The sequence below is a fragment of the Mobula hypostoma genome, chromosome 3, assembly GCF_963921235.1.
Source record: "Mobula hypostoma chromosome 3, sMobHyp1.1, whole genome shotgun sequence".
NCBI lineage: Eukaryota > Metazoa > Chordata > Chondrichthyes > Myliobatiformes > Myliobatidae > Mobula > Mobula hypostoma.
The window spans coordinates 7,309,101-7,323,757 of NC_086099.1; the positions used below are offsets into that span (position 1 = coordinate 7,309,101).

The following is a 14,657-nucleotide window of genomic DNA, read 5'->3' on the forward strand; positions in this document are numbered from 1 at the left end:
TATGAGAGGACAATGGACCATGGGAGAAAGGGTGGAGGAAGGAAACCAGAGGGAGGTGATGGGCATGTGAGGAGAAGATAAGAGGCAAGAGGGGAGCCAGAATGGGGAATTGAAAAAGAGAGAAAATTACTGGAAATTAGAGAAATTGATGTTCATGCCATCAGGTTGGAAACCAGCCAGATGGAATATGAGATGGAATATAAGGTGTATTCTCCTCCAGACTAAGAGAGGCCTCATCGTGACAGTACAGGAGGCTATGGACCAACATGTTGGCATAGGATTGGGAAGTAGAATTAAATTGGCTGGCCAGTGGGAAACCATGCCTATTGATAAAGGTGCTCCATCTCAAAAATAACCTGACTGCAGTTGTGAATTGAGACACAGTTATTCTTAATATGCACGTTTGTTACCAACACGTGTGTGCACCAGCAAATGACCGAAAATTACAGGAGATTTCAGAGTGCAACAGTAACACTTTGTCCATGAGTCTCATGTACATGTTCGGGGGTAAAGTCTGAAACCTGAGTGACTATTCTTAGACTCTTGCAGTTAATCTTGATCTTACTCTTCCAATTCCCATATAGAGCAGAGAAAGAGGCCCTTCAGCCCATTTAATCTGTGCCAAACTATTATTTTGCCTAGTCTCATTGACCTGCAACAGGACCATAACCCTCCATAACACTCAGATCCATGTACCTATCCAAATTTCTCTTAAATGTTGAAATCAAACCCATATCCACCTCTTCTGCCGGCAGTTCCACATCTCACCACCTTCTGAGTAAAGAAGTTCCCCCTCAGGTTCCCCTTAAATATTTCGCCTTTCACCTCTAACCTGTGACCTCTACTTTAGTTTCACACTTAATTTATGATCTTTAGTTCTAGTCTCACCCATTCTCAGTGGAGAAAGCCTGCTTGCATTTACTCACCTACACACCTCATAACTGTGCATACCCCTATCAAATCTCCCCTCATTCTCTTACACTCCAGGGAATAAAGTTCCAACCCATTCGACCTTCCCTTATAACTCAGGTCTTCAAGATCCGGCAACATCCTTGTAAATTTTCTCTGTACACTTTCAATTTTATTCATATCTTTCCTGTAGGTAGGTGACTGGAACTGCACACAATATTCCAAATTAGGCCTCACCAGCATCTTAAACATCTTCGACATAGCATCTTCAACTTCAATCATTTTAAAGATTCAAAGTACATTTATTATCAAAGTATGTATGCAGTATACAGCCCTGCGATTTGTCCTCCCACAGACAGGCACGAAACAAAGAAAACCATAGAACTTGTTCAAAGAAACATCAAACCCCACCCCCCACATGCAAAAAAAAAGAACAAATTGCACAAGTGGCAAAAAGCGAGTAAGATCAGAATATAAAACATCAAACCGCAAAGTCATTGAAGCAGTTCAGGAATGTTCAGTTTAATCTAGTATTGTGTTATTTGTTCACTGTGCCATTTTCAATTCTACAAAAAATATTCATGTGGGGTCCAAGTCCAGAGCTCCTTGAAAGCAGCCAGACAAGTTCATGGAGTGACCCAAAACAACAAATGTCATATTATACATGATAATGAACGACTTTGATTCCAAATGAAGTGCATGGCTCACTTGCCTTTATTACCCGAGGCACTGAGTTCAAGAGTCAGGAGATCATAGTCTTTGCATTGCCGATGGATGCTGTCTGATTTGCTGAGTTCCTCCAGCATGTTGTGGGTGTTGCTCAAGATTTCCAACATCTGCAGTGTCTCTTGTGTTTAGGAAACATGTTGCAGTTTTATAAAGTCTGGTTAGGCCATTTCTGGAATAATGGCTTTCCATTCTGGTTGCCCAATTACAGGAAGACTATGGAGGCTTCGGAGAGGGTGCAGGAGAGGTCTTCCAGAACACTGCCTGCACTAGAAAACGAGCTCAGAGAGCATAAGGCGAGGTTAGACGAATTTGAACAACAGACGCAAAATGCTGGAGGAACCCATCAGGCCAGGCAGCATCTATGGAACAAAGTACAGTTAACGTTTCAGGCCTGGCCTGCTGAGCTCCTTCAGTATTTTGTGTGCGTTGCTTGGATTTCCAGCATCTGCAGATTTTCTCTTGTTTGTGATTAGACAAATCTGAGATTTTTTTTTCCTGGAGTGATGGAGCCTGAGTAGAGATTTGATAAAGGTTTATTTGATAAAGGTATATCTGATTAAGGCATAGATAGACAGCTAGTTTCTTTATCTCTGGGTTGAAATGTCTAATACCAGAGGGGATGGATTGAGATTCAGATTCAGATTCATTTACTTATTACACACACGTTCAAACACATAGTGAAATGGGCCATTTGCATTAACAACCAACACAACCCGAGGATGTACTGGGGGCAGCCCACAAATGTCACCACACATTCTAGCGATAACATAGTGTGCCCACGATGCTCAGCAGAATAACACAGGACACAACAAGCAACAAAAAACAGAACAACAACAGCAAAACAGGCCCCTTTCCTCCATCCCACCCACATATACAGACAATCCACCATCTCTAGGACAGAGGGGCTAAGGAGATGCACAGGGTAATCTTTTTATACAGTGGTTAATGCTTGCCTGAAGTGTACTCTCTGGATGGTAGTGGAGGCAGGCGCAAAAGGGGTGATTATGTAGTTCTTAGATGTCCGCACACATCTTTAGTACTTGGCCAGTACATTGTCTGGACTAGACATCTTTTGTGGATTCTCTCTCATGAAGGATGCCCAGACATTTGCCTCAAAGACTGAGATTACAGGGTCATCTGGAGATGTGTGTCATAGTTCTCCCTATCAAACAGCTCATCTCGGAGTGGCCTCTTACCCTGCCTAATCGCTCCGTGTAGGAAGTGACAGAATCAGAATCAGGTTTATTACCACTGACATACAGCACGAAATCTGTTGTTTTGTGCCAGGGGTATAGTACAAGCCATAAAAACTTACTCTAAATTTATTTATTTAGAGATACAGCACAGAACAGACCCTTCTGGCCCTTTGAGCCATGATTTACCGCTAGCCTAATCATGGAACTATTTACAATGACCAACTAACCTACTAATCGGTCTGTCTTTGGACTGTGGGAGGGAGGAAATGCGGGCAAATGAGAAGCAATGTACGAACTTGTTTACAGAGGATGCTGGAAATGAACTCCGAACTCTGACACCCCAAGCTGTAATAGCGTCGCGCTGACCACTACGCGACTGTGGATAGCGTTGAACTGCTGGAGTGTTTCTCAGCTACACTTATTCAATCAAGTTAAGAGTATTCTGGTAACTTTATGCCTTTGCATTGCACTGCTGCCACAAAAAAACAAATTTCACATCATCTGACTGATTAATTGGTTGTTCATCATGTCTGACAATGACAGGAAACCCGTGCGGAAGAATATTTAAAGCGGAAAACACATTGCACTGAAACAGTTTCATTCTTAACCTTGGATGTCCAGGTCCAGTGGTACAAGTAGTCGTCACAACTGGGGTCTTCCTTGGTTGCAGTGGAAGACCATGACATCTTCATTGCCTCATCATGCCCTTCGCTCTCCAAGGAGCATTGCAGAACCACCTTCCTGGGCATTGGATCTCACTGCAGATCTCATCCACCCAATCGCCGGAGCTGACTTCACATGCAAGGACAGGTCTGTCCTTGTCCCACCACGGTATGATGCCCTGGGCCTACCCTCACCTGGTTTAGCCCACCTTTTGAAGGTGTACCAGGATGTGCAGCTACTTGGAGCCACAGATGAGAGCTGAACATCTGGTGGGGCCCGAAGGTGAATAAGCTGTCCTGGAATGGACACGACAAACCCCTTCGCCAGCAGTGCTACCCCTCCCTGGACATCCCATACATGTCCCACATCATATAAGATTTGGTTCTGATTCTATAACTCATGTCGATGTTTACCTGGTGAAAGCTGCTTATATGATGCTTTGTATTGTTGCTGCAATAATTCACTATATCAAAGTGAAAGTTAAAGAAAATTTATTATCAAAGTATGTACTGTATATGTCACCATATATTACAGCCAGTTAACGGGCAAATAAAAAAATACAATAAAATTCATGAAAAGCAATAAATAACAAAGATTTGGTAATAACCAATGTGCAAAAGACAGATTGTGCAAAAAATAGTAAAGTAAATAAATAATAGAGTGCAGACTAGACTAGAGTATAAAAGCATGAATGTAATGTTGAGGCTTTATAAAGCACTGAGGTCTCATTGGTGGATTGTGAGCAGTTTTGGGCTCCTTATCTTAGAAAGGATGTACTGACACTGGAGAGGGTTCAAAGGAGGTTCACAGAGATGATTGCGGGATTGAAAGACTTGTCATATGAAGAGTGTTTGATGGCTCTGGCCTGTACTCACTGGAATTTAGAAGAATGAGGAGGATCTCATTGAAACCTATCAAATGTTGAAAGGCCTTTTTAGAGTGGATGTGGAGATGATGTTTCCTACAGTAGGAGAATCTAAGACCAGAGGACACAGCCTCAGAATAGAGGGGCATCCTTTTAGAATGGAGATGTGGAGGAATTTCTTTAGCCAGAGAGTGGTGAATCTATGGAATTCATTGCCACAGGCAGCTGTGGAGGCCAAGTCCTTGGGTATATTTAAGGGAGATTTTGATTCTTGAAAGGATACGGGGCAACAGCAGGATATTGGGGCTGAGAGGGAAATGGATCAGCCATAATGAAACAGACTTGATGGGCCAAATGGCCTAATTCTGCTCCTATATCTTATGGTTTTATGGTCTAACGCAAGTTGTAGAGTCTTTGAAATTGAGTCTATGGATTGTAGTTGTGGTTGTTTGGCTCTTGAACCGAAAAGCATAAATTGACTCAACTTCATTGCCCTATACTTGAAATGTTCCCACAACCTATGGACTCACTTTCAAGGACTCTTCACTTCATGTTCTTGATACTTATTGTGTATTTATTTATTATTATTATTATTTTCTTACGGTATTTTCAGTTTGTAGTCTTTTGCATACTGGTTGAACGTCCAGGTTGGTGTGGTCTTTCATTGATTCTGTTATGGATTTATTGAAAATGCCCACAATAAAATGAATCTCAGGGTTGTATATAGTTACATATATGCACTTTGATATTAAACTTACTTTGCACTTTGAACTTTGGAGTCAGGTCAATATTTTGATGAGTGAAGTTATCCATGCTAGTTCCGGAGCCTGATGGTTGTAATAATATCAATAACTTATTAATTGAGCACTTTTCATACAAATGATGTAGTTCGAAGTGTTTTACAATGGGATGAAGTTCAAACATGAAAATAAAAGACAAAAAGATGTTAGTTTAAAGCAAAGTTAAATAAATAAGTGTCACAAAGGGGATGATGTTGGGAGGGGACCCAAATGCAAGACACAGACACTGAAGTACTAGGAACAGGACAGGACTAGAGACTAGAGTTAGGGACGTGACTGGATACAGACTAGGAGCTGGGACAAGAACACAGACTTGGGCTAGCACATTGGCTAGGCAAGCGGGACCAGGACAAGGAACTGGGAACTAGCTTAGACTCTGAGCCAGAGACTGGACAAGGACCCAGAACCTGGGTCTTGACTCAGGCTCAGACTCCAGAACTAGGAGAAGACATGACGTGGTCTTGGGAGACAGGAACCTCGGAACACAAAGCTGGAAGCCTTGACTTGGTCTTGGGGTGGACAGGAACACAGAGCCTTGGTCCAGAGCACGGAAACACGGAGCCTTGGACTTGAGAGACAGGAACATGGAACACAGAGCCGGGACCCCCCCCCCCCCGCTTGGGAACAGGACGTAGAGCCGGGACTCATACACAAAATGCTGAACACGACGAGACAATTCCCAACACTAGGTAGCGGCAAATGGCCAGACCTACCTAGTGAAGGCGTGGACACAGAGACGGTTCCCAACACTAGTGGCAAACGGCTGGACCTACCCAGCGAGGGTGTGGACACAGAGATGGCTCCCAATACTAGGTAGCGGCAAACGGCCGGACCTACCCAGCGACGGCGTGAACACAGAGGCAGTCCCAACAGCAAAGCCAGCCTGACTTACCCCACAGAGGTGAGGACAGGATACTGACAAGACGAACCAGCACCCACACACGAACCCAGGGCCATTTATATTCCCAGCCCCAAGACGAGCATCAGGTGCCCATGATTAAACCCAACTGAAACCAGGCACAGCCCGAAGACCCAGAGTCTGGAGTGCACAGACTGGACCATGAACCGGAACGTGAACTTCACAGTCTTTACATGACAATAAGTTTTGAGCTGGCATTTAAAGGTATACTGCATCTGTATCCTTTATAGCTTTCAGTATTGCATTCCACAGTTTAGGAGAGTAGTTCAAAAAAGCTGACCTGCCAATGATCTTTTGAGGGTGATTGTTTAAATTTAAGATACTGGTGGAAGAAGACCTGAGAGCTCAAGCAGGATTTTAAAATGGAAGCAATTCTGAGATGATGTAGGGTAATAACTGTTCCTGAACCTGGTGCTGTGGGACCTATGACAATAAAATTTACTTTGTCTTTATTGAGACCATAAGTTCACAAGGCATAGGAGCAGAATTAGGTCTTTCATCCCATCAAATTGCTCCACATATTGAATGGTGGAACAGACAAGAAGGACCCAATTTTCTACTTCATTTTTCTGGTACATACTTTTTTGTACAACTGGGTGCAAAAGGGACAGGCAAAGTTGTAAACTCAGCCAGCACCATCACGGGCACTCATCTCCCCGGCATCCAGGACATCTACAAAACGTGGCATCCATCATTAAGGACCTCATCACCAGGACATGCCCTCTTCTCATCGCTACCATCAAGGAGGAAGTACAGGAGCCTGAAGACACACACTCAACGTGTCAGTAACAGTTTCTTCCCCTCTGCCATCAGATTTCTGAATAGATAATAAACCCATGTACACTACCTTAATCATTTTCCCCTCTCTTTTTGCACTACCTATTTAATTAGATTTTTTTAAATATATTCTTTTTATTGTAATTAATAGTTTTGTTATTATGCATTGCAATGTAGTGCCACCGCAAAACATCAAATTTCACAACATCTGCCAGTGATATTAATTCTGATTGTGAAAAAGGCAGCGAAAGTACGATTTTAATAGGACATCAAAGGGATCAGCTAAAGCTCCCATTGGACCAGCCCGGCCATCAATCTCCTCCAAGCCCCCCTTTGGACCAGTCTGATCATCAATCTCCGGCAGCTGTGCTCTCTGAATGGCTGGGCGCTGCCGGAGTCCCGCCCCTCTTCTTGCTGACGTAAGGCCAGCACGCGATAGGAACGGAGGGAGGGAGGTTGGGCTTGTGTGGCGCTCGATTACTCATCGGGCCGGGTGGTGAGAGGAGGTGGCCGGCTGTACGGTGAGTGCCTTGCTGGGGCCCCGAGAGTAACCGGGGGTGGGGGCCGAACGAATGAATGGGGTGGGGTGAGGTGGGGTAAGGAAAGAAATGCGAGGCTGGTGTCTGAGGGGAAATTTGTTGCTGATGCTGAGGTGATGCCTGAAGCTGCTCTCTGACTTCTAACATCGGACTTAAGACAGAGAACATTATAGCACAGGAACGGGCCCTTCGGCCCACAATGTGGTGCAAGGCCAAATAAATTAATAATGGAATGGCCAACTGAGCTAATCCCTTCTGCCTACGCAACGCCAAAACGTTTCATTTTCCTCACATTCAAAGTAAATTTATTATCAAAGTATATATACGTGGCCATAAACAACCTTGAGATTCCTTTCCTGTCGACATTTACAGTAAATACAAAGAAACACCAATAGAATCAAAGAAAAAACACAAAACAAGTCTGACAGACAGCCGCTGTGCAAATACAAAAAGAGGAAATAAATGAGTCAAAATCTAAAGGTCTCTTAGAAGTTTCTAACGTAGCTGCTTCTACCACCATTCCAGGCACCCACCACTCTCTGCAACAGCTTGCCCCCCACATCTCCTTTGAAATTACCCCCTCACCTTAAATGCATGTTCTCCATAATTAGATGTTTTAATACTGCTAAATAGGTATGATGCCTCATAATCTTATAAATATCTTATCAGACCTCCCCTCAACTTACACTGCGCCAGAGAAAACCTAAGTTTGTGCAACATCTCATTATAGTACATGCCCTCTAATCCAGGCGGCATCCTGATAAATCTCTTACAAAGCTTCAACATCCTCCCTGTAATGGGGCGACTAGTATAATCCCAAAGATGGTTCTCGGCCCTAAACATCAACTGTTTATACATTTCCATAGATGCTAACTGACTTGCTGAGTTCCTCCAGCATTTTGTGGATTTTCAGCATCTGTGGTCTCTGTGGATTGTGCCGTCCCTTATTTCAGGGGATAGCATAGTTCCCTCCCTTTCTTTAAAAGAAATGGTACATACATTACGTGAGTTGAAATAGAAACCCAGCAGAGATTTACTATTCTCAATTGTTCATCCCAGGTCATTTTTTTGTTAATTATTTCAGAGTTGGGTTCATTTTCACAGTGTTATATGATGTGACATTGTTTTGTGGCAAAAATTACCATGTGTTACAAAGAGTAATAGATATGTCCCAGTCCATCAAGGGTAAAACCCTCCCCACTCCTGAGCAGATCCACAAGGAATGCTGTAACAGGAAAGCAGCATCCACCATCAAGGACGTCTGTCATCCAGACCATGCTCTCTTCTCACTGCCACCATCAGGAAGGGGGTACAGGAGCTCCAGGGCTCACACCAGCAGCTTCAGGACCCACCTCAACTATCAGGTTCTTGAACCAGAGGGGATAACTTCAATTACCACAACTCTGAACTGATTTCACAACCTGGGGACTCAACTTTCAAGGACTCTGCAATTCATGTTCTCAATATTATTTATTTTTTACCTGTTTTTTTTTGTATTTGCAGTCTGTCTTTTGCACATTGGTTGTTAGTTTTTGTGTGTGATTTTTCATTAATTCAGTTGTATTTCTTTGTATCTACTGTGAATGCCTGCACAAAAGTGAATTAGGGTTATATATGGTACTTTGATAACAAAGTTACTTTGAACTTTGAAACTAGTGAGGTCATGTTCATAGTATTCCTTATCTTGCCTGTTCAGTATTACAACAATGGAAAGTGAGAGCGCAGGTACAAGGTGAGAGGGGAGAGATTTAAAAGAGACCTGAGAGGTAACTTCTTTACACAAAGGCTAGTGAGTATCTGGAATGATCAGCCAGAGGGAGTGGTTGAGTTGAATACAATTATAATATAGGAGGTTGTCATAGGTTGCAATGGGAGCTGGGCTGAGAAGTGGCAGATGTAGTTCAACCCGGAAAAGTGTGAAGTGATTCACTTTGGAAGGTCAAATTTGAAGGCAGAATACAGGGTTAAAGACAGGATTCTTAGCAGCATGGAGGAACAAAGGGATCTTGGGGTCCATGGCCATAGATCCCTCAAAGTTGCCGAACAAGTTGAAAGGGTGGTTAAGAAGTGTTGCCCTTCATAAATCAGGGGATTGAGTTTTAAGAGCCATGAGGTAATGTTGCAATTCTATAAAATGGGTTAAACAAACCTTGGAATATTGTGTTCAGTTCTGGTCACCTCATTATAGGAAGGATGTGGAAGTTTGAGAGAGGGTGCAGAGGAGATTTACCAGGATGCTGCCTGGATTAGAGAACATGTCTTATGAGGAAAGGCTGAGCAAGCTAGGGTGAAGAAGGATGAGAGGTGACTTGATAGAGCTGTACTAGATGATAAGACCCATGAATTAAGTGAATAAACCAGAGACATTTTCCTACGGCACAAGGGACATAATTTTAAGGTGATTAGAGGAAAGTATAGGTTGGATGTCAGAGATAGTTGAGTGGTGGGTGTGTGGAATGCCCTGCCAGGGCTGGTGGTAGAGGTACATACATTAAGAACACACACAAATTGCTGGAGGAACTCAGCAGGTCAGGCAGCATCTGTGAAAATCAATAGACAGTCGACGTTTCAGGCTGAGACCCTTCTTAAGGACTCAGTCGAAAAGTCAACTATTTATTCATTTCCATAGATGATGCCTAAGCTGCTGAGTTCCCTCAGCATTCTGTGTGTGTTGCTTTAGATTTCCAGCATCTGCAGATTTGCTTCTGTTTATATTAGGGACATTTAAGAGACTCTTAATAGGCACATGGGTGACAGAAAAATAGATTGTTATGTAGGAGAGGAGGGTTCAAAGTAAATTTATTATCAAAGTGCATATATGTCACCATATACAACCCTGCAATTCATTTTCTAGTGGGCGTACTCAATAATAATATTACCATAATAGAATCAATGTAAGACTGCCCAGATATGGCATGCAACCAGACTGCAGAAGACAACAAACTGCAAACACAAAAATAAATAACCAATAAATATTGAGAACATTAGATGAAGAGTCCTTGAAAGTGAGTCCATAGGTTGTGGAACATTTCAGTGATGGGGTAAGTGAAGTTGAGTGATGTTATCCCCTTTGGTTTTAGAGCCTGATGGTTGAGAAATGCCTGTTCCTGAACCTGGTGGTGTGAGTCCTGAGGTTCCTGTGCCAGCTTCCTGATGGCAGCAGTGAGAAGAGAACATGGCCTGGATAGTGGGAGTCCCTGAGGATGGATGCTGCTTTCCTGCGACAGCGTTTCATGTAGATGTGTTCAGTGATGGAGAGGGCTTTACCCGTGATGACTGGGCCATACTCATTACTTTTTGTAGGATTAGATTGTCCTTGGAGTAGGTTAGAAGATTGACACAATATCATGGGCTGAAGGCCCTGTACTGTGCTGTAGTACTATGTTCTATGTAATATTTTAGAAGAATTTGGATAGGTACCAGAGAGGAAGACCTTGAAGGCTGAATGCTGGTGACTAGAATGAGTAGGGAAGATTCTGTGGTCAGCATGGACCAGAATCAGGTTTAGTATTACTGTCGTATGTCGTGAAATTTTTTGTTTTGTGTCATTAAAGTTGCTATAAGTTAAAAGTAAATGGGGCAAAAGAGGAATAACAAAGTAGTGTTCATGAGTTTATGGACTCATCAGAAATCTGATGGTGGAGGGGAAGAAGCTGTTCCTGACTTATTAATTCAAGTACATTTATTATCAAAGAATGTATAAATTGTATAGCCTTGAGATTTGCTTGCTCACAGGTAGCCGCAAAGCAAGAACCCAGTTTAAGAAAATAAAAGACCAATACTCGATGCACAGGAGAAAGAAAAAAGTTACAAATTATTTAAACAATTGAAGCAAATGTTTAGTGTGGGTCTTTAAGCTCTTGCACCTCCTTCCCAATGGTAGTAATGAGAAGAAGGCATGTTGTGGATGGCAATGGTCCTTAATGTTGGATGCTACTTTGTTAAGCACTACCTTTCTAAGATGTTCTCCTTGGTGGAGAGGGTTGTACTCCTGATGGAACTGGCAGAGTCTACATCCCTCTGTTACACCAATGGTAACACGTTTGCAATGTCCATCCCTTTGGCAGACTAATATTGTTTTATCTGTTCAGTAACAAGATGGTCAGTGTTGGTAAATTGGTGATCATCAGTGTACAAAAGTAAGTCACAAAGCTAAAGTCTATGTCTTATGGACTGGTGGAAGTGTTGTAGGAAATGTAGCAGCCAACCAATACCGTAAACAATATAAACACTGCTTCCATAAACAGCAGTATGAAATCTACTCAAATGTTCATTGTAAATAATTAGGAGCAGTTAGTACCTCTCAACTATCAAGCTCTTGAAGAGACCGGATAACTTCACTTAGCATCACTGAACTGTTCACTCAACCTATGGACTCACTTTCAAAGGCTCTTCATCATGTTCTTGACATTCATTGTTTATTTATTATCATCTTGTTTCTTCGTATTCACTGTGAATACCCACAAGAAAAGGAATCTTGGAGACATATATGTACTTTGATAATAAATTTACTTTGAACTTTGAAGAATTTGAATTCATTAGGGTGACTGATCTTCCAGAATGTGTCATGGAAATTTCCTTTGACCTTCTGAGGCAATAAGGGGTCTTTGTATCCTGTGAAAGATGGCGTCCCTAACAATACATTGTTAATGTGGAATACCAGTGTTGATTTTACCCCTAGGACAATGGAACACAGTCTAATTAGCACTCACTAATTTTACTTATTTAGTGGATCAGCATATAGGGTAGGTTTCTATAGTTGGAGTTTTATTGCATTTAAAATAAATATAATGCACACGGAATAAGGATCTCTGATTTTTGTTGTGGTATCGCTATTTCTGTGCTGTTGTAAATATGAAACTGCACCTCAGCCAGTTTTGCTTTTAAGGTTGAACTCAAAAATGCAGAAATGATCTTTGACAATTTGTAATAGGGCTTGGTCATCAGTTATAAAACTATGCAATTTATTGAACACCAGCAGTTCATTTATTTTGTGACGTGTTGGCAGAATTGATGCAATTGAAAATGCAAGAGGGTGAGCCACATTTGGACTGAATATGTGCAAGTTTAGATTTGTTTTTATTCATTTACTATGGCACCAGATAAACAGTTTTTCCAAAATATTCATATTTCTAAGTTCAAATTACATTTTGTTATCAAAGTACATGTATGGCATCACATGCAACCCAGAGATTCATTTTTTGTCGGCATACTACAGAATAATAACCATTACAGAATCATTGAAAGACCACCCAACCAGGACATTCAACCAGAGTGCAGAGGACAAAAAGCTGTGCAAATACAAAAAGAATAAATATCTTTTATTAGTTAAATTGGTGTAATTTTGAAATCTGTTTTTAAGTTTAATTGTCATATTACCATACAGGAATACCCATGAATACAACCAAATGAAACACTGTTGCTCTGGGGCCAAAATGCAAAAACACAGTATCAAATCATACACAACACAAGGCACATACGGTACAAATAAGTTATCAGTAAAATAGTCTCACAGAAAAATATACTCCAAGACCCTGGGTCCACGAATGTTGCAGCAGTCTGCAGTTGAACACAATAGGGGTTGTCTTCTGCCAAGCAAACACAGGCGGGCAAAACCAAATCCTCTGGTACCAACCCCAGTGCCTCTATCCTGAACGCTGTAAACAGGTGACATAGTGGTTTGAGGCCAAGTCCTTGCTATGACTGAGGGCATGCAGCTCCCCCGTCGTTCACCAGTAAACCAGTGAATCAGATTTGCAGCATTCCATGTTACCAATGTCCAAAAACACTTTATTGGCCTCGTAGAAGCCGCTGTGTCTGAGCATGCCACCACCTTACTGGAACTCCTGCTCCTATCAGGGAGAAGGCAACACAGTATTCACATTAGGACCACCAGACTCAAAAACAGTTATTTTTTCACAAGCTGTAAGACTGATCAACACTTCCTCTCACTAATCCATGCCTGTATGCACCCAACCCCCACTACTTTATCATTTCCTCTCAATGTCAACTTATGTACAGACTCCTGTGCCTATCATCACTTTTGGGACGTATGTATCTATATACATCGATGGATAGACTTGTATATCTTGTATATATCTTATTTATTTATTATTATTTGGTTCTTTTTTTTTGCTTGCATCAGATCTAGAGTCACAATTATTTTGTTCTCCTTTATATTTGTATACTAGAAACAACATTAAACAATTTTGAGCAAATACCAAATATTAAGCCACAAAGTACTGGAGGAACTCAGCAGGAACATACGAAGGGCCTTGCATTCTGTGTCAGTGGACCCTGACTCCGATCTGTCAAGGTCTGTGGTGGTGCCTCTCGGTGTTAAACAAAGTAACACACAGACATTCTTTCTCCATTAAAGAAAGTGGAAAGATAAGGCTCATTTTATACCCTTAATTGTTATCTGCAGTTCCTGCTATTAAAAGTAACATTTGTTTATTTACCTGACTGGCCATACACCCACCCACCTACCCACATAGGAACAGGCCCTTCCGGTGTAACGAGCTGAGCCAACAGCAACCCCTGATTTAACCCTAATAACAGGACAATTTACTATGACTAATTAACCTACTGACTGATTTAACTTTGGACTGTGGGAGGAAACCCATGCCTTCCATGGGGAGGATGTATAGACTCCTTACGGTTGAACTCTGACTTCCACCCCAAGCTGTAACAGCATTGCTGTAGCTGCTATGCTACTGTGCCGGCTTATAACATTCTTCAAGCATGAGCTATTCTCTTTTATTTTCTCTTTTCAACAAAGCTGACTGTCCAAGTAGGCTGATTGTCTCTGCCTGCTTTTGCCCCACTTAACTTGTGTCCTCATACCTAAACTCCATTCTTTCCCCCTTGGTTCAGTCCTTTCCCACGTACGTTCGCAACACTTCTCATGCCCTGATCTTCACCATTGATGTTCAGTCCCTATAAATGTCTTACCCCCATTAAGAAGGCCTCAAAGCTGTCTACTTCTTTCTCAAGAAAAGAACCAGCCAGTTCCCTGCCACCACCATCCTCCTCTGTCTGGCAGAACTGGTCCTCGCCCTCATCAGTTTTTCCTTTGGCTCCTCCCACTTTTTCCAGACTCGGTAGCTATTGGCACCCTCAGGAGCCCCAATAATGCCTGCCTCTTCACTGGCAACATAGAACAGTCCATGTTCCAAGCCTTTCTCGGTAATGCTGCCCAGCTGTTCCTCTGCCTCATTGGTAACTGCTTTGGAGCTGCTTCGTGCACCCATGCAGAGC

At 42.3% G+C, this 14,657-nt stretch overlaps 1 protein-coding gene across 1 annotated transcript in view; it reads left to right on the top strand.

The window, feature by feature from the left end:
* The first annotated feature begins 7,289 nt into the window (after window positions 1-7,289).
* The window catches only part of me2 (malic enzyme 2, NAD(+)-dependent, mitochondrial), a 112,116-nt gene continuing 104,748 nt past the window's right edge, over window positions 7,290-14,657 (top strand). Inside the window, exon 1 of the mRNA XM_063042618.1 lies at window positions 7,290-7,379. The gene's annotated coding sequence lies outside the window, so the exon portion shown is untranslated. The remainder of the gene's footprint in view (window positions 7,380-14,657) is intronic.